The sequence below is a fragment of the Tursiops truncatus genome, chromosome 20 (assembly GCF_011762595.2).
Source record: "Tursiops truncatus isolate mTurTru1 chromosome 20, mTurTru1.mat.Y, whole genome shotgun sequence".
In the NCBI taxonomy this organism is placed as follows: domain Eukaryota; kingdom Metazoa; phylum Chordata; class Mammalia; order Artiodactyla; family Delphinidae; genus Tursiops; species Tursiops truncatus.
In genome coordinates this window covers 27,929,783-27,957,239 of record NC_047053.1, presented here as the reverse complement: position 1 = coordinate 27,957,239, position 27,457 = coordinate 27,929,783, and the positions used below count along the sequence as shown (strand labels likewise).

Here is a 27,457-nt window from a genome sequence, read left to right as displayed (position 1 = left end):
CCCCGGCCCCCGCGACTGCGTTACTAGCGGACCCCGATACCGCTTCCCTCCTCCCTCCGAGGGGTCTGCATCGGAGAGGGTCTGGGGGCCGCTGCCCGGCCCGCGCTCGGCCCGCAGTCCCGCTCCTCCCCGCGCAGCCCCACTTGTGGCCCCGCGGCGGCCGCGCAGGGACAGCTGCATTTCGCGCCGCCCGCCGCTAGGAAGCCGGCCGCGCCTCGCTTTCCCCGCCTCCCGCGCCCCAGCCGCGCCGCCGCACCCGGCCCGCCGCCGCCGCCGCCGCCGCCGCCGCCGCGGGATCGCGCCCCTCCCCCCAGCCCCCGGCCTCTCCGGCCCGCGGGGAGCGGACGCGCGCGCGGCTGCTCGGTAAGACCTCCCTTCGCTCCCCGCCGGCGCCGCCCGGCCCGCGCGCGGCCCCGACCCGGCCAGGCCCCACCTTCCCGGGCCCGGTCTCCGAGGCGCCGCCGGGAGGGCCGGGCGGGCGCGAGTTTGATTCCCTGGGCGGCCGCCGCTGCTGCCGGGAGCCCGCGCCGCCTCAGCCTCGTGCGGCGGTTCGGCCCCGCATCCTTCCCGAGCCGCCGCCTCCTCCCGGGCCGCGGGCGCGCGGGCGAGCGGGCACCTGGGGGCTGGGAGCGGGTCGCGCGGGGAGAGGGGTGGTCGCGGGCGGGCAGCGCGGGGAAAGCGAGCGAGGCCTCGGCGAGCCGGCGCCGCCCGGAGCCCCTTCCCCGGCTGCTCCCCCTTGTGTGTGTGGGCGCCCCTCCTCGCTTGGCCCGGGCCGGGTTGGGGGGGGCGCTGGCTGCTTGGCGACGGCTGGCGGGGGGGCGGGGCGGGGGGCGCCTGCCGGGGCCAGAGCTCCTTTTAGGAAAAGGGGAGGTTCGCTTCCTGTCCCCGCGGATGTCACAGGTCGGCTCAGCTTTTTCTGGTTCCACCCGGTCCCCTGGGAGCTGCATCTCTCGTGGCTCGGCCAGGGAAAGTTCACCAGGCACTGTCCCCGCCCCTGCTTCCCCCCCACCCCACCCCGTCCGGCCCTAAGTGCCCAGGGCTCTACGCTCCAGGGGGTTGGTGTCGGCGCTAATTCTTTCTTTCCTCTTCATTTTCTGGTTGCATTGTTGTCTTACACCTAGCACGGGCTTGCCCGTTTCTTTTCCCGTTAAAAGAAGTTTTAGTTCCAAGAAATGAAATTCCGGGAGAGGAATTTGATTTAAGCGGAGGGAGGTTTTAGATTTTCCTTTTTGTGGTTAGAGTGGAGGGTGACTGGGAATTTATTAAGTTGTCCTAGAGGTGATAGAGGATACAAGACCTTCTCACTCCCCACCTGACCCTCCGGCAGGAGCATCGCTGAGCACGGGGACGGTGCCTTCCTGTTAGTTACCCTGCAGTACCCTGAGCCGCCCTGCTCGGGAGAAGGGACTCAGGGAGGTGCTTGGGCCTCTCATTCCTTTTCTTTGCCAGGCATGCTCATCTTTACAGCCTGGGTGGAGCTGGCCAGGTGTGCCTGAAGGAGGTGAGGGACACCAGGAATTCTCTCATGAAGGAAGTTGTCTCACCATGAGATTTGGCCCCCTTGGGATCAAGTGTGAAATGGGTCCCTCTCTGTTGTTGGCAGTCGAGGCCTTTGGAACCTCAGTTTGAATGGAGGATGGCATCCCTGGGCTGGAGAGAGAAACCTGGCTCAGGTCACCAGGAAGCTGGAGGGTGTGTGAGGGACCCCACCCCAGCTCACGTTCTGCAGCTGGAAGGAGCAGGAGACAGGGGATCAGGAGTGGGGACTCGGGCCTGGGCACATCCTTAAATAGGAGAGAGACCTTGGGCAGCTAGGATGGTCTAGGGATGATGATATGATGGGGCGGGGGGGAGGGACTTGGGGCCAGAGTTGGGGTTATGTGTCCCTTTGAGAATCCGGTGACAACTCTAACTCCCCCCTCCCTCCCTCTGACACGTGCATGTGTGTGAGGACACATTTTGTATGTAGTATCAGAAGGTCACTGTGCCCCTTGGAACTGGGGCCCCTGTTGAGACCCCTGATCTACAGTCTGGTCCAGCCTAGGCCATTCAGAGCAGTTCTCTCCTTTGTGTCGGGTCAGTGAATAGTCCCAGGGTGCGGAGAGCAGACCTCTCAAGAGGGCTTTTCTCATGACCTTCCGATGCGACTTTGGGCCGTGGCCATAGAGACCTGGAAACCCTGGACCAGATCCCAGCTCCCTACAGCTAGCCAGAGGATGGGGGCTGATGTGGTGGCCCTTCTCCAGGGGCTGATTTTGCTGTCTATGTGGTGAGAAGGCTCTGGGCACTAACTGGGCCAGGGCCACAGAACTGTTGAATTAGAGGTAAATACAGGGACTAGGGTGAGGGACGGATATTCTGGTGTTTCAACAGAATAGGAGCGAGGTGCTTTAATAGCCCCAGCTCATTCTTGGGGCCACGGGGTTGAGGTGGGAGAAGGTGCTTCAGTGGAGAGTGTAAGCATGAAAGACAGTCCTCCTTTTGAGGAGGTCTTTGGGCAGAGTTGTTCAAGGCCAGGATCGAGGTATTTTAGGTTCCTTAGATCCTTCTGGACTAGGCAAGTCGGGGCCAGAGGGAATGGCTGTCACCATCCCCAGTGCACCCCCAAGGAGACCTGGCCTGCCTTTTCTTTCTTAGCCAAAGCTCACTGGGCCCTGGGCTGCTGCTCAGGTGTTGGTGGCATTTATACTTGGGGATCTGGAAGAGCCTTTAGTAGGGTCTGCTGTCTGTGACTTCTCTGCTTGGTACTGAGAAGCCCTTCTTAGGTTCAGGTGCCCCCAGACAATGGTAGTCCATGGAGACTTTTCTTTGCCTAGCAAGCAGTGTTGAGCATGTGGTAGCACTCAGACTAGTCTGTTCCTTCAGAGCTTCCTACATTTACTTTGCCCTTATGGATTTCCCCGATCCTGGCAATAAGCAACATAGGCAGGTGTATTCTGGAGCCTTGGGGGGCAAGAAGCTGGGAGTCAGACAGGGATCACCTCTGACTATACAAGGTGGCCTGGAGGAGGTGATGTCTCCGTTTTGTTGGCTCTTAGACTTACAGGAAGTGAGAACCATAAAGGGCTTTGGAGACACTGTGGTCCAGTGGTCCCTGACTGGGAACTTGGAAGTTGTGTTGGTGGGATGTAAGGGTCCCGTTGTGGTGACTAGAGATTCGCATTCATCGGTGGCCAGGACTTGTCTGTCGGCCGCTACACCGGCTGCCACAGGTTGGTGAGTTTAGAATGCTGGTTATGTCGGCTCACTCAGTTCTTCTCTGATGCTCTCTGCTTTTAACCTCCCAGTAGGCGTCTCTGATGTGTCAGAGTAATATAATGGACTCCTAATAATGCAGCTATGGCTCTTATCTTTAAAACAGGTCATAAATAATAAATAGAGTAACAATGCCTGTCAACATAAACTCCCTTTTCATAAAATGTGAAATGCACTGAGGAATGATTGGTGGGATGAAAACTTTCCAAATCCCTCTAACCTCCACCCCCAGGAGGCAATCCGGCCACTCTGTGCCCATTTCCATAATAGCTTAGTGGTTTAGAATGCAGGATCTGAAGTTACATACATATTCCCAGTTGCAATTCCAGCTCTCCATCTTACTCTATGACTTTGTAGATGCTTCAGTTTCTCAGCTTTAGAAAAAATGAAAGGAGATCTATGCCAGACAGAAGCTACTATTATTATTATTATTTCTTCACTTGGGTGCTAATGTTCTGAGGCTTCTTATTGCTAAGGAAGATCTTTGGTAAAAACTAGAGGCTGAGGCTGGCTTTTGGAGGGGTGGGATGGGATAGGATGAGGCTTAAATTTTGAGCAGAGGGGAGATGACGAGCTGAAATGTCAAGAGATGACAGAGAAACATAGTTGGGGGCAGAATGACCCGGCGTTCGTAGCCCTGCTGTGGAACCAACTCTTCTCCCTTCTCTTTGGAGGATTTGCCCTCTAAGCTGGTGGGGGTGGGGTGGGGGGAGGATCATAATCAGTAAAAAGGGTTGAATGGCTTTCTATGTTAATGCTAATATTGGTCCTGGAGGAACTGGCAGAAGGGGCCTGGAGGAAGGGGGTCTAGTGGGGGGAGGGCAGGCCCAATGTCAGTCAGGAGTGGAAGCTGCCAGGGGCAGGTCAGGGGTTCTGTGAAGCAATACGCTTGGTAAATAATAATTCCAGCTCTCACTGAGCACTTGCTGTGGTTCAGACCCTGTTCCAAGTGCTTCTCGTGGATCAGCTCCTTTCATCCTCACAAGGTCCTATGAGATATTATATCTATTTTTCAGTGAAGAAACGGAGCTATAAAGGGGTTAAGTAACTTGACCAAGGTGACATGGCTAGAGACTGGCAGAGCCAGGATTTGAACCCAAGAGGCCTGGCTATAGAGCTTACATCGTTAGGGAAATTCTCAGAGAGACCCCTACTGAGCCAAGGGCTGGGAGGCGGGGATGCTGGGTGGGGGGATTGGAGGGGTTACGTGCTCCGGGTGAAGGGCTGATAATGCAACATTCAAGCATCATTGGGACGTGCCTGGAGGGTTCAGCCTAGCGCAGCCTACTGAGAACCACTGGCTCAGTGCCAGACACTCTCCTGGGGCCTGACCCTGAGTACAAAGGTCACTAAGACATGACCCCTGTCTGGGAGATGGCTATAGTCTAGTTGGGGGGATAAACATGTCAGCCTAGAACTGTAGCTGCCATGGCAAATGCTGCACTGAGGTGAAGCACTGAAGAAGGGGATGCTTTTCCAGCCAGAAGAGGAGCTGGGACAGGAAGGGCTTCCTGCAGGAGGGGGCACTTGAGCTGAGTGAGGGTAAAGGTGGCTGCTGCCCCATGGGCTTTTTTTTTTTTTTTTTTTTTTTGCGGTACGCGGGCCTCTCACTGCTGTGGCCTCTCCCGTTGCGGAGCACAGGCTCCGGACACGCAGGCTCAGCGGCCATGGCTCACGGGCCCAGCCGCTCCGCGGCATGTGGGATCTTCCCGGACGGGGGCACGAACCCGTGTCCCCTGCATCGGCAGGCAGATTCTCAACCACTGCACCACCAGGGAAGCCTCCCATGGGCTTTCGATCTGACCACAGAGTGTATTGCTCTCCCACTCTGTGAATTCTGAGTAGAACCGAGGGTCGAATTTTCTGGATCCTGCAACGCCCTTGCCTTATTTGGCTACCTTGATGCTTTTGTGGTTTTTAAAGTCACCTCCTATAATGCCTGCAGTGAACATGCTGAAGAAGAAATAAAAATCTTGTAAGAGTTGTTGCTCAGAACACAGTGATTCACTCTTGTCTCTCCGTACTTAGAAGCAGAACCAGAGGCAAATGAATGTAAACTGCAGAGGAAGGACTCGAGTAAGGTCTGAGGACAGTGTTGCAGATAGGATGTGAGATGTGAGAACAAGTGACACAGGAGTGGAGGGGAACCGCCATCCCCGAAGGTCTTTAGAAATGGGAACAAGTTCCATTTGTCTTTGTGGTTTAAGAGGTTTCATCTGGAGACAGGAAGATGAAGTAGAGGCCCCTCGAGATCTGTGTCAGCTCAGCAACGGGAGGGGAAAAGGATCTGGAATTTTTGAGCTAGAATGTTGCTCACATCTGGCCTAACCCCTCCTTTTACCATTGAAGTGGCTGAAGAGTGCCCATCACCGTAAGTGGCTCATTCATTAGTTAATGAGCCAAGACACAAACCACATCTGCCCAGCAGCCGTGTGCTGCCCTGTGTCAATCCCTGTCAGAGGGGATGCATTCTGGGGGCACTCCGCAGCCCTACTGGGTGGAGTCCACGCCTCGTGAAGAGGGCTGCAGGAGACCTGCAAGTAGTTGACCGCTTGTCTGGCCGCTGGCACTAGAGAAAAACTTCAGCTCCTAATCACGAGATGTTTCTGAGAATGGCCCAGTCGGAGCCAGCGGTCATCTTATTCACCCTTCTGGCCCAGCACCTAGATGAGCTTCAGGCATACCTACAGGGCCTTCAGTAAACTTTGTTGAATGAAGAGTGAATAGCAGACGATCCACAAGTTATTACTCTTTTACCAAACACTTGTTGGGCCAGTACATTTACCATTTCAATTCTGTTTTGCCCAAGCCGACAACTGAATCATTACACGATGCCCCCAGCAACAGAGGAAGGCGTCCAAAAGCATGCTGGGGGCAAGAATGATGAACAGAACAGTTTGGGATTTTTCTCAGAATGTATAATTCTTTGAAAGGGTTTCAAGGGCAGACCTTATGTTCATTTATGATGACCTGCTCTCTTTGTTCGTTTGTTGTAGTTGTTGTTTTTGTTCCCAGCGTGAAAGTAAAGGCTGCATTTTTCGAATTTAGGAAAAGCATGTGGTCTAGCCATCTAAGCTGTGTAGCAAGCAAGATGGCTGCAGAGATCTCCAAAGGGAGCAAGGCTTGCTCTCAGAAGAGAATCTGCTTAAGAATGAGCCAAACACGAACCGATGCTGGAAAAGGAATTTAAAATACTGGGTGGTGAACTTTACTTGCTGGGGTGAATTTAAATTAACTTGTGCAAATTAAAGAAAAGCAGCAGCAGCAGAAAACCCTGTGGAGGATCTCTTCCTTCCTCCTGCCTGTTCATTAAGGAAGCATCGGGTTTTAGCAGGCACCTGCAGAACTCTGTTTTTCCCGGCGACCAACACGCTAGATCTGGAGCTCTGCGGAGAAGATTCTTTGTAGTCGTGTAGGATGATCAGGCGTAGGAAGTCGTTATTTCACTTCGTTCAGGTCTGAGATTAGTTTCGGTTTCAGGCTGTACCAGGAGCTGAGTGAGAGAGAGAGAGCACGCGCGGGGAGCTAGGGCGAGTGAGAGAAGTGAGCTGGGAGAGTCTCACCATTGGCTGCCACTAGTGGCAAGGTGGGTGGGCAGGGAACTCCTGTGGCTGAGCAGGGAGAGGAGGAAGATGAATCAGAGCTGGAGTCGGGGAAGGCGGCCATTGAGCATGTGTGTATCTATGGGCTGGGAGGCAGCGTAAGAAGGAAGATAGCAGCAGGTGTGCACAGGGCAAAACCCCGCACAGTTACAGGACTACTGAGCTGGGAGGTTGTAGGGAAGCTGTAAAACACAGATTACCTGGATGAGGTGGATTTTCCACGAGCAGGTGCAGAGCTGAGAGGAAAGCCAGGTGTAAGTGTGCCACGAGGCCTACACCCACCTTGTACCGGTATCCTTAAAACTTGCATCTTCTTGTGTTTGAGTTTCCTTAAAAAAAAAAAAGAGACAAATGAAGGTTTGAGAGCTGATAGTTGAGACTTGCAGACCTTTGCAAGTTGGAGCATCTTCTAAGACGCTGTCTTCAAGCTGTCGTTCTTCCTGAGACGGTTTGGGGCCAGTCTGGTGGTTTCACAGGGCATCATTATCCTAGAAAATCAGCACTTTTCCTCCCCGGACCGGATGTGGGTGTGGCAGACACAGATGTTTCATCCCACCTTAGCAGTGCTAGAGCATCATTGCATTTTATTCCTCGAAGTCATAAATTCATTTTATTTCTAAAAGAATCACTGAATTTCAAAGCCAGAAAGGATTTTGAAGATTATCCAGACGGCTCCTATAGAGGGATTTGTGGTCCTGGGTCGTTAAGCACCTTGAAAAGAACTATGGTATGTAGTTAAGAACCGCAAGTCAGACTGCCTGTGTTTGAATCCACCCTTGCTAGTTGCTGCTGTGTTCTTGGGGCAAGTTACTCAAGCTCTCGGAGTCTTAGTTTCCTGACCCATGCAATGGGAGTAGTAATATCCCCTAATGGTTGCTAATGAGGATCACTTATTAAGCCCTTAGCACGTGCTTGGCAAATCGTAAGTTCTCAATAAACGTTAGCTGCTGCTACTGCTGCTGCTGTTGTTATTATTATTGTTATTATCATCATTTCATGAAATCACGTGGCTAGTTAGTGGTAGAGCCAGGGCTCCAGTGCTAAACTCTTTTTACTCCTAGTTCTCTCCAGCATGGCCATAAGATCATTTCATCACAGTCTTGAAATACACAAAGAGCACTGATGAAAGTACTTGTGTAGAAATCTTCGAATGAATGAACATTCATAATAGAGCTGGAAGAAATGGGCTCAATCCATGTATTAGATATAGTTAGACTTTGGGCATGAGGGCATATGTTTCCCAAATAATCTGTGTCCACAAACATCCTTTACTCGTGTTCAGAGGTTTCCTAAATGCCAGAATGGTTACCTCTGCTGGAAAGGTTGGGGTGTTTCTCGATATTTTTGTTGAGCTCTCCTCGAATTGGAAACATCCATTTCAATGCGTTGTGGTGGCAAGCAGGCTTTCGGGTGTGATGGAAATATTTCTGTAGCCTCGCTGCTATTTATCCAGGGTGAAGACAGTGCATGGTTTTAAAAACTACGGGCTTGGTGGAAGTCTACATGTCTTAGGCCAGGCCTGCACAAATGCCTTCCCAAATGATTTGCACTGACCTTTTTTGCAAATTGCTGACAGCCTGGGAGCCTCTCGAGGGAGCCTGAACTATTGTTGAGGTGGGTGTGATCCTTGGCCTTGAGGGGTCTTTTGACACCTTTGGTGAGGTGGTAGAAGGCCGTTTTGGTATATTTTCTTGGAATATGAAAACAAATGGAAATTAATTTTGTTTGGCAAATCCTGCAACATTCCCTTGAGATACTGCCACTCTCTGGGGCTTATAGAATTGAAGTCTGTTTTTGATGCTTATCCATGGGACTTCTCAAATTTCCATGCCTGAGGAAGGGAGCGTGTTAAAGTGTGAAATTTCTGAGCGTGCGATTTGGAGTCCAAGATGAGAGATCCAGGCTGAGCTCTGCCATGTATGGACTGTGTCATCTGTGTTGTTCTGAGCAGATCACTTAATTTCTTAATTTGTACTTTTCTTGAGGTTAATCTATTATTGTACCCCGGCAACAAATGGCTTTTGAACACATCTGTTAACTAGAGCTGGTAATAATAATCCCTGTTGCACTAGATGGTTGTGATGGTCTAATAATGATAACATTTTTATTACGTATTTATTGCATGCCAATCACCTTCCTGTGCATTTTAAGAGTATATATTTATTTACTCAGCCCCGTATGAGTATAGTATTATTTACCACTTTCCGTATGAGGAGACGGAGGCTCAGAGGGTTAAGTCAACGTGCCCAAGGTCACACAGTTAGGTAACCGAGGAGCTGGGATCTGAACTCAGAAAGCCGGGCTGCTGCGTCTGTAGATGGTGTTTCCAAGAGGGCTTTGTTGTCGTGTTGTACTTCTTACTCCTTGACTGTTCCTCTTCTTCTTTGACAAGCTGAGGGAGGGATAAGCTGAGCCTGGAGGTAGATTAAGTGTACAGATCACAGTGTTGGAAAGAATGAGGAGATGGGGCATATGAGAGCTTTTTTTGGAGTTATAGGGAAACAGCTGTTTCTAAGTTTGGGACAGAGCTGAAGAGAGCCGACAGGGACAGAGAAGGACATTTTCTGGGTGGATTTTTACTCTCTGCCGTGAGGGGCTGCGCTGTGGATTTAAGGGCCATGTGTCTCTTTGCTCTCCTATCACTTTATTTGGATAGGGATCTCCTATCCCTTTCCTATCACTTTATTTGGAAGCCTGTCTTTACAGCCCAACTCAGCCCTCAGCTGTGACAGCTTCAGAAACTTAGAACTAACTGCTATGGATACAGATAGCAAATTCTTGACACATGAAAGGCAAGGTGAAGGATGGGCTTTTGAGTGGAAATTCTTCTTTGTTATTGCATCTCTCTGAAATGCATATGGGGGTGAGCCATGGAGTGGCTGGTGTTCAAAGGAGAGAGAATTGGGAACCTGGGTGACTTCCTTTCTTCTCATGAGTTGACTTAAGAGAATGAATCATCCTATTAGCTTTCATCTTGGAAAAGAAGAAAGAAAAGAAAGCACGAGTGAGTGAGGTGGCATTTGACTGAAACCAGAGGCCTTCTGTTTGGGTATCCCAAGGTAGAGGCCAGGCCAACGCAGAGGGTCTTGGTGGCTCGAGCCAAGGGTGAGATACCCCCAGGGGATTTGGGAAGGGCTCCCAGCTTTGTGCCACTGCCACCTCCAGCCCTCTCCATCCCTGTGAGGCTCTGGGGAAGGAATAGGCCTTAAGGGGAAATAAATTGGGGTGTGTGTGTCATTTTTAAATGGCAAACCACTGGTGAAATTCATACATAGCAGTGATAATTTTGAAGATAATAATGTAAAAATTCATCACATACAACTAGAGACACTGCAAACATAGTTTTTGACCTTTAGGGACGTGAATGGCCACTTGGACTCCACCCCATGAAGGGGGTGGGGCCCTCCCTGTGCTAACGCCTGACTCCCCTGGGACATCTTTGGGGCCCTCTTGTTCTCTTTAGAACTCAGATAGGAGCCTTCCAGGTGTGAGTACTCCCTGCCTGCCCCGCCTCACCCAGAAGCCGCCCTGTGTGTCTCTGAGTTTGCGAGGAAGCTAGGGGGCGCATCCTTTTCTGAGCCACTCTTTGTGACCTTTCTGTGGACTGTCATTTGGATTGTGAGCCGAGGCTGGAGTCCCCAGAGGAATTCAAAGTCCACCTGGGAGGGAGGTATTGCAAGAAAACTCCCTCAGATCAGCCCCCCTGGAAGCCCAGTTTAGGAATGGTAATACGGCGGCCGTTTTCAGACACCCTCTGGCTTCATGGCGAACTTTCCCCAGAGCGGTTGCTTTTCTCTGCAAGGCCCCGCTGCCCCCATTTCGCCTCGTTTTCCTTCTTGCCCCAGCCATCAGCAGTAGCTACTGTTAACAGCTCCCATGTGTAAGAGGACTCACTCGTTTCAAGCATTTCACTTCAGTCCTTTAATTTAGTCCTGTACCAAACTATGAGCCAGGGATTATTGTCTTTTTAGGTGTGGGAACCAAGGCTGAGGGCTAAGGGGTAAGGTAACATGCCTAAGTAATACAGCCACTTACTGAGTGGGATGTGGTTTTTTTTTTTAAACTTTATTGTAAAAATTTTCAGATAGACTCCAAATTGAGAGAGGCTAGTACAGTACACTCCCACGGACCCATCACCAAACTTCTTCGCTCCTTGTGGAGAAGCCCCTGCTCCAGTGCTTCTGGGGCCGCGGCATAGAGCAGACACCTTTGTGTGAATTAGAAGAAGGGACCCTTTCTCCAGGGTATGCAGCTTGGTAAGCAGAGCATAGGTTGGATTCCAGCCCCATTTGCCCCTTTGGAGGGGCACCTTGTGCAGTGAACAGCCTGTACAACTCTATGTGGTGGCCCTACCTGCCTCACTTGTCTCCTCATCTAGCTTTTGGCAGAAAGAGACAGAGTGATGATTTCTCTGGTTGGCCCTCAACTACATGGGGTCAGGGGAAAAAAGCTCAGCTGTTGGGGACTTTGGGGGCTAAAATAAATTAAGCAGGAGTGTAATTCCCAGAGGAGATAACTCTTGCTGCAGAAGAGGGTGAGGGCAGATGAGCCGTGTCTTTTGCTGCTCCTGTGTTCTTCCAGCCACCTGCTCTCTTGATGACTCCTCCTGGATGCCCTCTCCCCTCTGTTCTGTGCCCAGGGCAAGGGAGGCACTTGTGTGTGGCCGCATGGCTGGCAGGAGGGGAGCTGGTACAGCCCAGGGTATGAAAACCCGGTGTGAACTCAGTCTTGGCTGCTACCCTCCCGGAGTTGCTGGGACAAGCTGTCTTTGCCTCCTGGAAGCTTACCTTTTCTTGGGCTCAGTTTAGCCAGTGGCTGGGTGGGAGGTCCTGCTTTCACACCTGTAGGACTGCTCCTTTTAGTGCCAATGTAGGGCCTGTGGGTCACCAGATAGGGCGCATCTTGAGGAGAGGGATTGGGTCTTTTTCACTACTGTGCTCTTGGCTGTATGGACACATGACAGCATCTAGTCTTGATGTTCTAGAAATATTTGTTGAACAAATGAATGTTAGACAAACAAATACAGCGTCCTGCAGACCAGAGAAATGTGCTGAAGGGCCCCGGTTGAATGATTCATGTGTTTCAGCCAGGAGAGAAGCTAGACTGTGCTGCAGTAATAATCAAACCCTGACATCCCAGTGGCTTGACACCATCTAGGGTTCATTTGTGCTCATGGAAAGTCTGACGTGGGTTAGACAGCCCTCCCCCACCTGTAGCCACACCATCTGGAATATGGGGCCATCACAGTTCCCCAGCCCCTGGCTTTTAACTGCCTTAGCAAGGAACTGACACCTGTTACTTCTGTGTGCATTTAATTTGTCAAGAACTGGTCACATGGCTCCAACCTAACTGCAAAGGAGGCTGGGAAATGTAGAGGAGCAAAGGGTTGTCTTCATGGTTTCAAAGGAGAGGATTTTGTATTTCTTGTCTCTGGCTTTAAACCACTGGAGTGCCTCCAGCCTAATCACTTATCCTCAGTTATAATTTTTTTTTTTTAAACACTAACAAGAAGGGAGCACCTGCCACTTTCTTTAATCCAGGGAAGGAGGCAAGAGATGGCACTGAAGGAGAGTCACTTCGCAGGGATTTTAACCTCCCCTTTACTACATTTTGGTCATGTGATATTCATTTGGTCACTCCACCTTTGTGAGCCTCTTTCCTCATCTGCAAAAGGAGGATAATTATCCACCCATCTGTTAGTTCAGACTCTACTGACTGCAAGTAACAGAAGCCAGCTTGAGCTATTTGAAGCCACGGGGGAATGAAGGAATCAAGGGCAGGAAATACGGCTGGCCTCCCAAGTGCCTGGAACTGGAGGATGCCACTGCGTCTGTGGATGTGTGCCAGATGTCATGGGTCCTCAGCCCCCAAATATACCCATCCTCCTTCCAGTAACTATCAGACTGAATTGTATCTCAGAACCTTGATTCAAATTCCTGAGGAAAGAGTCTGATTGTTCCTTTGTGTCAGCTGTCTCCTGCTGGTCCAAGCAGTGATGGTCAGGAACACATGGTCATATAGTAGCACCTGGCTTGGGGGCTGTCCCCTGTGGATGGGGGTGGGGGCAGTCCTCAGAAAGGTGCTGGTGCTTACCTAGTTCAAGGGTTGTCGAGTTGATTGGATGATGTCTGTAAGAGCGCTTTGAGAACTATAAAGTGCTGCATAAATATGAGCTGGCAGGGTGGTGTGGGGTTTCTCGTTAGGAGTCTTGGAGATCGCACTGCCCTGGAGGGGGATGGGAGAGATTATAATGCTGTGGGAGAGGGTTTAAGTTTTGGTGGAGGCAGGCGAGCTGTTTGTTGGAAGGTCATGGAGCAGAGACTGGAGGGAGTGGACAGGACTAGCGTGGGGGCATTGCCAGGGGTCAAGCTTCGATTATAGGCCGTTAGACCGTAACGTTGTAAAAGAGGGAATACTTGGAGTGTGCTCTCACCTGCCTCGGTAGTTGACACTGTGATTGTGGAAAGGATGTTAGCCCAGATCATGGCATTTCGGTCCTCGTCCGACACTGCCCCAGTGGGCTGTGTGACTACGAGCAAGGCTCTTCACCTCTTCGGGCTGAGTTCTGCTCTCTGAGGATGCTGTGTGCAGCGTATGCTTGGGCCATGTAGCATGGGCATTAAGGCTTGCCGTCTGCAGTGAGACAGCTGGGTGTGAATCCTCCTTCACTTGCTAGCTATATGACCTGGGGACATTTCCTAACCTCCTCCAGTCTGTTTCCTCACTTGTGAAATGAGGATATTCATAGTACCTACCTCATTAGGTTATTGTGAGGGTTATATGACATGAAGGCTCAGTAAAACATCAGCTAACATGATTAACGGAAGCCAAGGCTGCCCGCTGCCAGGGACCTGTGGCCGCGTGGTAACACTGTGTGCTCCAGGCCTCTTGAGTCAGACTGAACATCAGGACTGTGGGGAGGGAGGGTGGGAAGCTGGGGGGCGGGGGCTGGGCATGGCCCACTAGAGGCAGCCTAGGGGGCTGATACTCAGGGCTTTCTAGTAATTCAGTTCCTCCCTGGAGGCCTGCGCCCTCCTCCCGACCTGCAGCCGCTTCCCAGCCCTGGCGCTGGGTGGGCGGTTGGCTGGATTCTGGAAGTTCAGTGACCCCCTTCCCTGCAGTCCTGGGAGGCCCCGGGTCTCAAACCAGATCCACGTTTGGGATTAAAGTGCTTCCCGTGGTGAAACTGCAGCTCCTGGAGAGTTAAAAAATAAATGAAGAAACCCTTCCGACCACAGAGCAATTTGAGGGCTGAATTATTCAGAGGCCCAGCTCCCTCTGGCTTCTCGGAGCGGGGCGGGGGGCGGGGGTGGGGCGGGGGGAGGGACCGGGAGGAACGTGGGCCTGGCGAGGCTGGAGCTGCCCGGCTGCCGCCGTCAGGCCCGGGGTCCCGGCGGCCCGCGGCTTCAGGCCGAGGCCGAGCCCAAGCCGGCCCCTCCCGACCTCCCTGGCCGCTGGGCCCTGGGCACTGCGAGAATGAATGACAGAAAGAGGTCGTGCGGGTCCTTGTCCCCGTGAGCGGACGGCCGGGCGGGGAGGCAGGGCCCGGAGGGAGGCGCCTCCGGCCTGCTCCGGGGGGAGCCTTAATCCCCTTTCGTCCCCTTTAGGAGGATGTTTTCTGATTTGAGGGAAATCGGCGCTTCCAGCAGCTGCGGGGTGCAGGAGAGGGGTGTCGGGGGCCCGCGGGGCCCCGGGGAGGGGGTCAGGACGGGTGTCCCGGCGCTGCGCCGGCTCCGGGCTGCCGGGAGGACCGTGGCCATGGCAACCCCGGCCGGGCTGCGGTCAACACGGACTTTCAAAGGGGGCCTTGTTCCCTGTGGGAGCCCTTCAGTTGCAGCCAGCGGGCTTTTCAGACCCGGGGAGGAAAGGGGGGCAGCGGGGAGGGGGTGGCCTGTTGGTGAGGAAGTGTCACTCCGGGTCCCCTCCTCCCCCGCCCCAGGCTTGTTTCCTGGAGGCCCCAGTTTCCACAGATCCTGCTTCTGGAGAATGAAAAGAAACGTAAGCATGAGGAATGTGTTCAGTCTCCAGGCAACAGGGTGTGTGTGTCTGTGTGTAACTGAGGGGAGGGAAGGAAGCTTGGAAAAAAAAAAATCCCTATCCTGCTGGCCTCCAAGAATGGAAGGCCTCGGTGTCCTAGACCAGCGGTCCCCAACCTTTTTGGCACCAGGGACCGGTTTCGCGGAAGGCAGTTTTTCCACAGAGGGTTGGGGGGTTTGGGGCACGGTTCAGGCGGTTGTGCGTGCGATGGGGAGGCGCAGATGAAGCTCGGCTGTCTCGCCCGCAGCTCACCTCCTGCTGTGCCGTCTGGTGCCTAACTGGCCGCGCGGATGGCTACCGATCCGCGGCCCAGGGGTTGCGGACGCCTGCCCTAGACGGATTTTAGCAAGCTAGCCAGGGCCACCTGAAGCAGATCTTTAAGACTCACGCATCCTTTGGGCAATGAATAGCAAATGAGAAAATATCAGAGAAAATACTAAGTCACTCGTTCAGTGTAATGTAACCAAATGGCAATTTACATTCTTATGTATTAGCCAGTGAAATTTAGTGAGAAAGCTGATCTTGGGAGCTTGAATAGCCTTTGCTGTCTTTGGGGGAGCTTGGCCGCTGGATTTCCCTCCCTTCATTTTGTCTTTAACTCAAGTATAAAAATTGGGAAGAATGGCATGTCTGCTCTCTAAGCACCTGTATCACTTTTAAGGTAGTCTCTGTACATTTGTTAACGAATGTGTGAATGATGAATGCATTTCCACGTAGGGCGGCTAGGGGTTAATAGCCAGATCTTCTCCCTTGACACTCCATCCCTCTTTGGCCTTGTCCGAAGGGGTGGCCAGCAGGGGCAGCCTCAGGTGTGGGGAGATGGGGAGGCAGGACATGAACTTGACTACATCAGTTAACTGTTAACACTGGCCAGGCCTCTGTCAATCAGCTCTCCAGATCCCCCTGGGGATCCTTGAGCGAGGTGTTGGGAAAGATCCTAACCTTTCCAGCTCAGAAAGGAGCTGATTCTGGGCCTGCATTTATTTTCAGGTCACCATCAGCCTGAGGAAAACAGCGTTCAATCAGGTAGACTGGAGTTTCTACTGCTGCTGCTGCCCCCATTCTGGTCAAGAAAAGTGGGGGATCAATAAACTTGAGTATACATAGGTGGGTGTCTTGGCCATTTAGCAAATGGTCCTCACACCCACAGGAGAGCATGAAGGGGGACTCATTCAGAGGTTGGACACTGAGACCCAGGTCAGGTGGCTGCATTCTCATCGGCCCCCATCTCCTCTGTCCCCTCCTGCTTTTGAGGTTTGGAGGCTGTAGATTCTTCTTGTCATCTACTGTTGCATCTGGGGGAGATGGTGCCATTTGAAGTGGCTTCTTCATTTGAAGTGGGGGTGGAGAGGGCTCAAGAACTTTCCAGACTCTTCTGATTAGCATAAAATAGGCACTGCATGGAGCACTGTCTGGAGCTTTGTGGAGAGAGGGAAATAAGAGATGTAGTTCATGCTTCTGGAGAGAGTCAGTCTAATGGATGAGTCAACCAGCACATTAAAGCAACATTAAGGGCCTGTAAAGTGACAGACATTCTTGTTTACGTATAGAATCTTAGACCAGAATCAGAATGTGTGTGGGGTGGGACCCAGGCATGGGTGAGTTTTAGAAGCTCCCCAGGTGTTTCTCATGCACAGCCAGGGTTTCCGGCCATCCCTCCAGTGCAGTGTTTGCAAATGGGGATGATTTTGTCCCCTGGGAGACATTGGCAGTGTCTGGGGACATTTTTGGCTATCACAATTAGGGGTGGTAGTGCTACTGACATTGGTGAGAGCATCTTGTAGGGAAATAGCACATGGCAGGGTTTGGAGGTAGGAGAATGTGGTTTGCTTTCGCAAAGAAGAAAGAGCCTCGTGGTTTCATGAGAGTCAGCTGAGATCCGGAGTTGGTTTTTCAGCCTGATTTTCCCCAGAGTTGTGTCTGTGTCTTGTCCAGACACTTTTGGTTTGGACGTCAAGCCCCTCTGTGTTTGCTGTGTGTGTCAGTAACCCTCAGGCCTTTCTGCGCCCTGTTGTGAGTCAAGTCAAGGAGCCCCTGTCAGGTACCATCGGCCTCAAGTGCCCAGCCCCACCCTCGGACTGACTTTCCCTAAGTCCATGCATATATGAAAGCTACTGTGCAGAAGCTCGCCTTCCCGCTGGCTCCAGGAAGATGCAGTGCCCCTTGCCTTAGTTAATGGCTTGGCTTCATGGCCCCTTCGGTCATTTATTCCCTACTTCTTAGAGAAGAGTGAGGAAGTGTCCCTCGTCTTTCGAGTCCATCATGGTACCTGACACATGGCAGTTACCCCATAAATAGTTTTGAATGAAACAGTGAACCCCTGAATGAGTGGGAGATCTGAGCCTTTTACTGTGAATTGCCCCTTTAATAAGTACATAGTCCTTCAATCCTTGGGCCATAAGTTAAATTAGGAGAGACCGACTGGTAATAAGGAGGAAAGTCTCTACGGTCAAGAACTTCCAGGGAATAAGACAGGTAACCTGAAGGAAGTGGGAACCATTTCCCCTTGGAGTTCCCCTGCTCGTGGCCCTTTCTGGCCACAGGAGTGGCCACTGAGGAGCCATTTCTGCCCTCCTGGGATGACCCAAACACACGTGTGTGGTAGTCCTCCCTGGGCATCACTGGCTGAGATCCAGCTGCAGGGTGGCATGAGCAGAGCTGAGGCAGGAGGCACAGTTTAATCAGAATACCTTCTCTTCTCGGGTCTGGTTATAGGTAGCAAATGCCTCAGAGCCGCTCTTCTCTGCCCTTAAGGCAGTTTTTCTGCAACTCAGGAAAAAAGGGCCCCTGGTGTCCCAGGCTCAGGTTGGGGTGGGAAAGGTGTGTTGCTAGGGCTGCCTGTGATAGGAACCCGGTCCCATGCAGGGCCTTCTGCCCCCTCACAGCCAGTGCCGGGGGGTGAGCCTGTTCTCGGGCCCTTTGCTGGGCTCTGGCTGGCTTTGTCCAGTGGAGTTTCTGGAACCAGCCTTATCTGCCCCTGTGTGATGTGCCGTTAGAAACTTGTTCCTCAAGTTGGGTCCCCAGACCAGCAGCACCCACGCCACCTGGTGAGAAATGGAGAGTCTTGGGCCCCACCTCGGGCTGCCCAAGTCAGTCTGCATTTTAACAAGAGGCCCAGGTGGTTTGTGGGCACGTAAAAGCCTGAGGAGTGCCTTGCTAGAAGACTGCTCGCTGAGGGGGGCAACTGCGGGGGTGGCCTCATTTGAGGGGCGTAGGTGCCCGTCCTTGCAGAGCGCTTTAGGGCAGTGCTTCTCAAACTCTGAGGTAAAGGACGGGTGGTTTATTTCATTCTTCTGGGGACGGATATGTGGCCCGACAAGCATGACCCTCTGCACAAGTCTTAACTGGTCTATATGCTTTCCCTATTCAAAGAGGCAAGTCTCCCGTCGCATGCTTGAATGTGGTAGCAATATCAAATTGCTAGAAACGTCTCTAAATCCTTACTTACTCTCTTTTCCTGTGCTTATCTTGCCAAGGATCCACGACTAACAGTTTCTGAATGGTCTGCAGACCTGCTTTAAGTGGCCCTGGTCTAGGGCCCCATCTTGGGGTCAAATAGACTTGGGTTTGAACCCTGGTTCTGTCACTTAACTTGCTGTGTGTTCTTGGGCAGCTGTTTAGCCTCTCTGAGTCTTAATATTGTCATCTGTAAGTCAGAGATAATAACGCCTCTGCCTCCTAGGGTTGGAGTTAGGGTTAAATGAGGTCAGCGTGGGTGGAGCGCAGAATGCGTGCTCGATAATACTGGCTGTCAGTTGTGGGCAGCAGCAGCACTGTTACTGTTTGCTGTCTTGGAGCATCTGAAAATGAGGACAGTGGCTGCAGTTAAGGGAATACCATTGCTTTTAGATAGACAGCTGTCTTTAAAAGTGTAGAAAATTCGTTTGGAACAGAAACTTTCTTCCTCCTGTGAATTTCTGATAGTTTAGGGCTGCAGGTAATGTATTTTCCTCTGTGTGAATCCAAGCAAAACCAAGGATCAGGATTGGGACAATGTTGGAACTTGTTTTGCAACGGTGGAAAGAAGTAAGAAGCAGTGGATAGGAAATCCCTTTCACCCGCCGGGTGGTGGATTTTCAGTGCTAAGTTGCCTAATTCTAAACGGCCAGTGCATCATCTCTTTGCGGAGAAATTCAGCTTCCCGCTTGGATGTTTCATCAGAACGAGGAGATGAAGTGAAAGAGTAGAGGACTCAAGTTAGAAGATCTGTGTTCTGGAGTCAACTTAGCAGGCATGGATTGGGGTGTCACCTCACTGGTCCATGTTTGTTAACCTCTTTTTGGGTTCCAGACCCCTCTGATAATCTAAAGAGAACTTCGACACCCTCCTTCACCCTGAAGAGTGTATGCACACCCAAACACATTCAATTGTGCATTTGATGTCGTTGGGGGGAGATCCCTGGACCTCATCGAAACCTCAAGGACCCTTGGCTAAGAAGCTCCACAAGGCTTGTTACTAGTGTACTAGAATATCCAAGTGGCAGGTTGTGGAGTCAGAGTGCAGGGGTCTGAATCGTTCCTCTGCTGCTTGCTGGCTTGTTGAACTTGGGTACATTAATTATCTCCTCTAAGCCTCAGTTTCCCCATCTATGAAGTCGGGACAAGGATAGTACTTACCTCATAGGGTAGTTGTGAAATTAGATGAGGTAATATCTGTCAAATGCCTATGTTGCATTATTACTGTTTAGCTTACAGAATGCCCATTGCCCTCTGGAGGAATCCCACCTTGGTAGCAAGAACTTGTGCTGTGCTGATTTGAGAGCAAACAGTATTTGGACTGAGACCATGAGGCTTTCCTTTGGATGGGTGTGGAGTGGCCCCCTGACATACCTCTGGGAAATTTGGAAAGTTGGACAGCTTTGGAGCAAGGCTTCTAGAAGCCCTCGCGGCCCAGCTGCTCCCGTTCAGTAATTTCCATGTGCCATTGTTGGTTTTGGCTCCAGGCTGAAGATCCCTGCCTCTGGAGCTTCCCTGAAACTAGACGCCCGACCCAGAGGAGCAGGGAGGAGGGGAAGGAAGAACAGAGAAGCAGACTTTTTTTCTCTCCTTAATTAACTCAGGCTCTTTTGCTCCCTGGGCTTTTGGGCTCTCGCAGCCCCAGCAATTAGTGGGAGTGTTAACTGGGGTCAGGGCAGAGGCCGGCCTTCAGGGAACTCCCGGGGAAAGTACTGGGGAGAAGGAAGTGCCTCTCAGGCAGGAATGAGGGCTTCGCCTCTGGCCGCCTGGGCCGCTGCCCCCTTTTAGCTGAGCCACCCCCAGTTCCAGCCCCAAGTTCGGGCTCAGCTGTCCCGGGAGAATAGCGAGGAGCTAAAGGATTCCAAACCTCGGCCCCCACCTACTGGGCCTTAATTACATCAACGCACAAAGCCGGGGTGGCTGCTCAGCCTGTCCTGGTGAACAATCGCATCCTGTTCTCACGGCCTGTTTTCCCCCAGCTGCGCCTCTCTTTCATCTCGGCCTCTTTCCCAGGGACGCGGGGCTCGTTCCCAGGAGGCCAGAATCTGGGTTCTAACCTTCTTACTTCTTCCCTAGTCTCGCTGGTTTTGTTTACTCCTTTCTCCCTTTCCCTTTCCCCTCCGGTTCAGGAGCCCCATCCTATGTTCCTGAGGCTGCCCCATCCAGTCCTGTTTTAGAGTGTGTGGGTGAAGGGCTTGAAAAACAAAGCATGTGTCTGTTTTTGCTTCTAATTTGCATGTTGTCATGAGAGAGAAGCAAAATGCCCCCGCTTTATAATGATGCCCCGCTAGTCATAATGCCACCTTCCATTTGTTTAGCATTTGATAGTCTTAGAAATACCATCGCATGCATTTCTCGTGGATCCGCACACATTTTGATGCAGTAGCGAGGATGGGTACCGCTTACACCTAATTTAGGGGAGTGAAGCAGCTTGGCACCAGCCCCATGGCTAGGAAGCCACAGAACAGGGACAAAACCCGGGTCTGGACCCGGGCGCTTCCTACCTCCTTGGCTTCCTGAGTGTGGGCCTTTTTCAGTCCACCCCAGGGTCTCAGCAGAAATGCCTTGGGCAGGAGGACGTCCAGGGCCCACCCCCCGCCCCCACGCCCCGTCAGTGATGGTGAACTTGAGCTCCTTGCCATGATGAGCTGTGAGCTGCGAGTGAGGAGCCCCTGAGAACTGGCATTTCTGGTCTCTCCACTTGACTCTGCCCCTTCCCCAGCTTCAAGGGACAAGGACATCAATTTTTTCCTATTTTACTGTTGCTATTCCAGATACTTAGGTCTTTAAAAGCTCCAGAGGGCTTCCCTGGTGGTGCAGTGGTTAAGAATCCTCCTGCCAACACAGGGGACATGGGTTCGAGCCCTGGTCTGGGAAGATCCCACATGCCACGGAGCAGCTAAGCCCGCGTTCCACAACTACTGAGCCTGCACTCTAGAGCCCGCGAGGCACAACTACTGAGCCTGCACTCTAGAGCCCGTGAGCCACAACTACTGAGCCCGCGAGCCACAACTACTGAAGCCTGCACGCCTAGAGCCCGTGCTCTGCAACAAGAGGAGCCACCGCAATGAGAAGCCCGCCCACTGCAATGAAGAGTAACCCCTGCTCGCTGCAACTAGAGAAAGCCCGTGAGCAGCAACGAAGACCCAATGCAGCCAAAGCTTAAAAAAAAAAAACAAAACTCCAGAGAAGGAGCTTCTCTAGTCCTGTCCACATTCCAGTGTCTCCTGGCCCTGGCCCGCAGCCCAGGCAACTGACCCTGTGATGGGGACGTCTCAGTAAGCAGGACCTGTGGAAGCTGCTTTCTGGGCCTGGGCTTCCCTGCCCAGTTGGGTGACAGGCCTGCAGCCCATCCACAAGGCAGCAAAGCACAGGCGGCTGGGTGACTGCCGGGCCCCTGGGAGGATCTTTGCTTGCAGAGCCCGGCCTGGTGCAGGCGGCACAGCCCCTGTAATTAGTGTTGTTTTGGCGACAGCTGGTGCTGTTCCTTCACTTTAAACCTCTTCCCTCCTTCACATTTGCACAGGGCTTAGGGACCTGCCATTCCCCCTCCCGCCGGCATTCCCAGGAGGCTCCTGAGCCCCATATGGTGAAGCTCAGCTCTCTTCTGTCCTTGTGCTGGTGGGGCTTTGCAGCACAGGCAGGAATCCTCCTCGGCCGGGAGTCTCGAGGGACGCTGGAGCCTGCAGTGGCAGCTGTCTGCTGCCCCCAGCGTGGGGCAGAGCACCTGACTGCACTCTTTCAGTAGGCGCCTTTCAATAGAGTCCTTTAGAGCACTTTAAGGATTAAGGGGCTTTTTGTTATATTCCCTGGAGAATTCCAGCCCCTTGGGAAGGGTCCCCCACTGGCCCGCTGGCCCAGGTCTGAGCACCATAGTCCCGTGGCCTTGGACTGCAGATGTGCCTGTTCCATCTCATTGCTGTGAACTGTCTCGCCTGGGCTGTGCCCTCTCTGCAAGTCTTCATCCTGACTCCTCAGACACACGGACTTTAGTCAGAATGTGCTCCTCTTGTAAATCAACTGTCCTTCAATCAAAAAAAAAAAAAAAAAGAATGTGCTCCTTTGACCCCTGTGTAGTTTACCTTCTACATTACATTCCAGAAAAACTGGAAAATGCTTAATTTCCAAGAAAAGTGATCATTCTGATCACTTAAATGGTGCCACCAATAACATTTGATTGTGTCTCCCTCTGTTCTTCATCTTTTTTTTTTTTTTTTTTGCGGTACGCGGGCCTCTCACTGCTGTGGCCTCTCCCGTTGCGGAGCACAGGCTCCGGACGCGCAGGCTCAGCGGCCATGGCTCACGGGCCCAGCCGCTCCACGGCATGTGGGATCTTCCCGGACCGGGGCACGAACCTGTGTCCCCTGCATCGGCAGGCGGACTCTCAACCACTGCGCCACCAGGGAAGCCCTGTTCTTCATCTTAATGTGCATAGATTCTTAAACAGTCAGTTGTTATCTTACTGATGACATACTTCTGCATGTAGCTTTTTCATGTAACACTGTAGAATGAGCATTCTTAATGAAATGGTGTGGTTCTAAAACATTTTCAGTGGCCACGCTGTTGCCTCCTTGTGCATCCCCTGTTGTTCCCCTCCATCTCCAGCTTGTCTGTATGTTAAGCCTCAGACCTTCACGGAGCTGGATGGTCAGGAGCCACTGTCGGGGTTGTATGGGTGTAATATTAATCCAGAGCTGCAAGGGTGCTGGGAGGAGGGGCCTGGGGCCAATGGGACAGAGGCTCCCAGCATGGCCTCTTTGGCCCTTGGTGCTGTAGTCCTTGAATGGCCCCCGGCTGTTTCAGGAAGCCTCCATGACTTATGCAGGGGTGAGGCGATGGGGCACAGGTTCAGGTTGGCCCTCAGGGCCCATGGGCACATTTCCAGCCTTGGGCCTGGCATGGTGGCCCGGGTGCTGGGAACATGCAGCTGTGACTCAGCTCCGTCTCCTTCCTTGAGCTGTTGGGTTTTTGGACCCTAGCTGTATCCCACAGCCGGGCCTTCCCCTGAAGTCTCCTGTACTCACCCTGGAGTCGTCAGGTGCATTTCACCCTCCCCTCAAGGGCCTGGGGACTGCAGGGGTCTGGGCTTAGCCACCTGAACGTCAGGACAGACACCAACCGTTTCTCCCAGTATCTCTTAACTACACTTCTGATGAGGATAATGGTTAATAACGAAGCCACTTTCAGTTCTGTTCATTTATACGCTTTTCCCTTTCTTGTGAACGGATAAGTTGAGGCATCGAGAGATTTTAAGTTTTGAGCTTGGCTTCCGATCCTGACTCTGTCCTCTGTAGGTTCCATTACTTATTCACTGAGCCTCAGTCTTCTCACCTGTACAATGAAAGCAGTGATGCCTGACTTGCGAAGTTGACGTGAGGATCCAATTAGAGTATTTCTGTAAAATTCTCTGGCACGTAATAGGTGCCCCGTCAGTGTTGGGTTGTTGATGTTGTTTAGGGTCACAAAATGCACCACCCTCAAAGCCGGAGGGACTTGCCCGTCCAGCCCCTTCCCACCTCATGTTTCCCTGGAGTCCCTTCAACTGTGCACTTACCTAGCCAGCTCCAGGCAGGAAGCTTTCCTGCTTGGCTGATCAGAGGAGGCAGGCGGACCAGAGGCGCAGTTGTTTTCAGCTCCTTCTGGATGGGCCATGGTGCCAGGTCAGGCCATGCCCTCCTACACCCCGCCGATCTGAGCGAAAGTAACTAGGACCCTTTCCTTCTGGCTTTTGTCTTCGACGGTGTTGAGAAGGCAACTCCACAGGAATGCAGGGTGCGGTGTCATGATTAACTTGCTAGTGTGCCTTTGTGGCCACGCGTGTCTGCAGGCTCTTGCTAAGACCACCCCTCCCTGCCTCACCCACCACCGCCAAAAAACAACAACATGAAGCCGAAGAGAGAGTCATCTGAGGACAAGCTCTGGTTCTGGGTCCTTGTGCCCCAGTCTGAGGGCATATAGTTGGCTGTCTACTTCCAGGAGGCAGTGAGCTCTAGCCTGGCTAGACAGAGCCAGCCTTTGAGACTTCCAGAGAAGAATCTTATAAACTTGCCAGCCATCTGCCCAAGACCTTGAGTTTTGGGTGCCGTTCTTCCTGAGGCCATGAAGCAGTAGCACTGGCGTCACCTGGGGGCTAGTTGAAAATGCAGACTCTCAGGCCTCACGCTAACCCTGCTGAGTCAGAACTTGCATTTTAGCAAGGCCCCTAGGAGATTCGTTTGCACGTTCAAGGTTGAGAAGCAAGGATTCAGAGCACAGTTCTCAATCACAGGTGCACATTAGAATCACCTGGAGAGCTGTAACAAATGTACTGATTCCCTCAGGCCTAATCCACACGACTGAATCAGAGTCACTGGGGATAAGGTCTGGGCACTGGTATTTTTTTAAAAGGAAAAAACTTTCCTTAGTTGATTCTAATGTGTGACAAGAGTGGAGAACTGATTTAGACAGACCCCTGTCCTTTGGGTTGGATGGTCCTGAGTGAGATGATCATGATGGTAATAGCTGCTATTTACTGAGCTCCTACTCTGCACGAAAGGCTTTATTCTTATCTAGAATCTTCTTTTTAAACCCGAAAGGTGCCGGTTCTCTCACTGTCTCGCATATGAGAAAACTGAGGCTCGGAGAGGTGACGTTAGGTGCCTAAGGCCACGTAAGTACATTGGGGCTGGAACTGCCTGCGTGGAGGCTTCTTTCGCCATTACTTCACTGTAGCTGAAGCTCATGATGGTTTCGAAGGGCCTGGTTCTCACTGGAAAATCTGACGGGATTCTTTTCTGGCTCAGTTTCAATGATACCTTCAGACTGTGTGGTTTTAGGATCATTCGGTTTGAGGAAAAGCACAGCAGCTTTTAGTCTTCAGATTTGTGCATCTCTCAGAATGAGGGGACAAGTTGCGAAGGAATGATGGAAAAATCTTAAGGAAAAGGAGGTATTTCCAAAGGTCATAGAGAACCCGACCCAGCTCTATTTATTTTAAGCTAGCTTTGTGGGTTGGAGCGAGTGCCTTTATCCCTGTGGACCCAGACTCCACCCCTCCCCCGAGACAAGCTAGGGGAGGACTTGCTGCTCCTTCCGGTTCTAAGATAAAAGTGGGGAAACTAAGGCATCGGCCAGAGGGAGCCGAACTGTGGACCCTCAGAGCAGCTGGGAGGCAGCGCCGGGGCTGGGGCCATGTGTGGGGAGACATGGAAAGCACAGCAGAGGGGAGCATCTGTGCCCCAACACGGCATCCCCGAGTCCTGAGCCTGCAGAGAAACCCGGCGAGGAGCAAAGAGAATGGGCAAGATGCTGAGAAAGCCCTTTCTCTCTGTGTTTTGAACCACGTCCAAACCTAACTTTTAAGTTCGAATAAGGATTTGAAAATCAGCCTGGGGCTCCCACGGACTCTAAATCCAGGTTGCTGTGTGTGTCTTCCTTATAAAGTCATGGACTGCCTGTGTTTGGGGAATGGAATGAGTGAGGGGGAATGTTTCACTGCTTTCTTTCGTCGCTTTTCCTTTCAAGAAACACAGCACCCTGCCCTTCACACAGGCCTCTTGTGCATTTCGCTGCGCGGTTGGTCCCTGCACCCATGCTGTGGGGCTTGGAAGGGTACGTGGGGCGACCCCCCTTTATAGTGGGGGAAACACAGGCCCACAGATGCCAAGTGAGAGCCCTGCTGTCCCAAGGCAAATTAGGGGCAGAGCCTGGCCTTGAATCCAGGTCTTATGACTACAAGCCCAGCAACCCTTTTCTTCTACCAACACTTCCCTAGGGACCCCCTTCCTGGCCTTCCGGGGAACTGTCATGCTTTTTATGAAAAATTGTGTAACCAATAAACAACTCCATTCTTTTTATTAAAAATTTCAAATAATACAAATGGCCTGAGACTTCCCTGGTGGTCCAGAGGCTAAGACTCCATGCTCCCAAGGCGGGGGGCCCGGGATCGATCCCTGGTCAGGGAGCTAGATCCCACATGCTGCAACTAAGAGTCCGCATGCCGTAACTAAAGACCCTGCATGCCACAACTAAGACCCGGTGCCGCCAAATAAATAAATAAATATTAAAAACGAGAAATATAAACAAATAAAACAAATGGCCCCCCCTTCCACCACCCCTTCTCCCCATCCCATACCACTCCTCAGAGGTAACCACTGATGAGTGTTTGACGTGAGTCCTCCCAGCACTTTTAAAAATACGCCTTTTGCATGTGTCACTGATGGATTATTGTAACCCTTAACCACCTTGCTTGCTTTACTTGCCAGCTGTGTGTGTGCACGTGTGGAGAAAGCAAACATTCTAATATTGCCTTCAGCAAGATAAAACCAGGTTGTAAATCAGCTGGACTGGTGATCTAGAGCAGGGATTCTCCAACAGGGATGTGCATGGGAATCAACCGTAGATATTGCTAGAATGCAGATTCTGATTCAGTAGGTATGGAATAGGCCCTGGGATCCTGCATTTCTAATAAGGTCCCAGTCAGTGCAGATGCTGCCAGTCGGAGGCCGCACTTTGAATAGGGAGGGTTTAGAGCACGGGCTCTGGAACTGAACAGACCCACTGGGCCTTTAACCTCTAGCCGACTGAGCTGGGCAAGTGTGTAAGCTTTCTGTGCTTATAAATCGAGGAATAAGAATGACACCTTGCCGATAGGATGGATGTGAAGACAAAATGAACTGGGGCCTGTGAAGCACCTAGTCCAGTGCCTGGCACATAGTAAGTGCTCAGTAAATATCAGTTATTAGTACCATCTGGAGATAGAGGCCATCAGGTTGTCCAAGCCAAACAGAAAACACTTGCTGGTTGGCTACTATTTGGTGCTGTTCGTGCCGTGCACTTCTCTGTTATTCATTTAATGTTATCATCATCAAATCAGGATTTTTTTTTTTTTTTTTTTTTTTTGGCTGTGTTGGGTCTTCGTTGCTGCGCGCGGGCTTTTCTCTAGTTGCGGAGAGCGGGGGCTACTCTTCGTTGTGGTGCGCGGGCTTCTCATTGCGGTGGCTTCTCTTGTTGCGGAGCACGGGCTCTAGGCGTGCGGGCTTCAGTAGTTGTGGCTCGCGGGCTGTAGGGCGCAGGCTCAGTAGGTGTGGCACACGGGCTTAGTTGCTCTGCAGCATGTGGGATCTTCCC

General features: G+C 52.0%; 1 protein-coding gene across 10 annotated transcripts in view; it reads left to right on the top strand.

Annotated features, from left to right (window-relative positions):
- The first annotated feature begins 230 nt into the window (after positions 1–230).
- CUEDC1 (CUE domain containing 1) overlaps positions 231–27,457 on the top strand; it is a 76,658-nt gene continuing 49,431 nt past the window's right edge. For 7 of the 10 annotated variants that reach the window (XM_033846772.2, XM_073797811.1, XM_073797810.1 and 4 more), the window contains exons 1-2: positions 231–363; positions 24,925–24,998. The gene's annotated coding sequence lies outside the window, so the exon portion shown is untranslated. Of the gene's footprint in view, positions 364–14,581; positions 14,856–15,884; positions 15,921–24,924; positions 24,999–27,457 lie in introns of those variants that run through there. The other 3 variants (XM_073797807.1, XM_073797808.1, XM_073797809.1) reach the window with 3 other exon arrangements.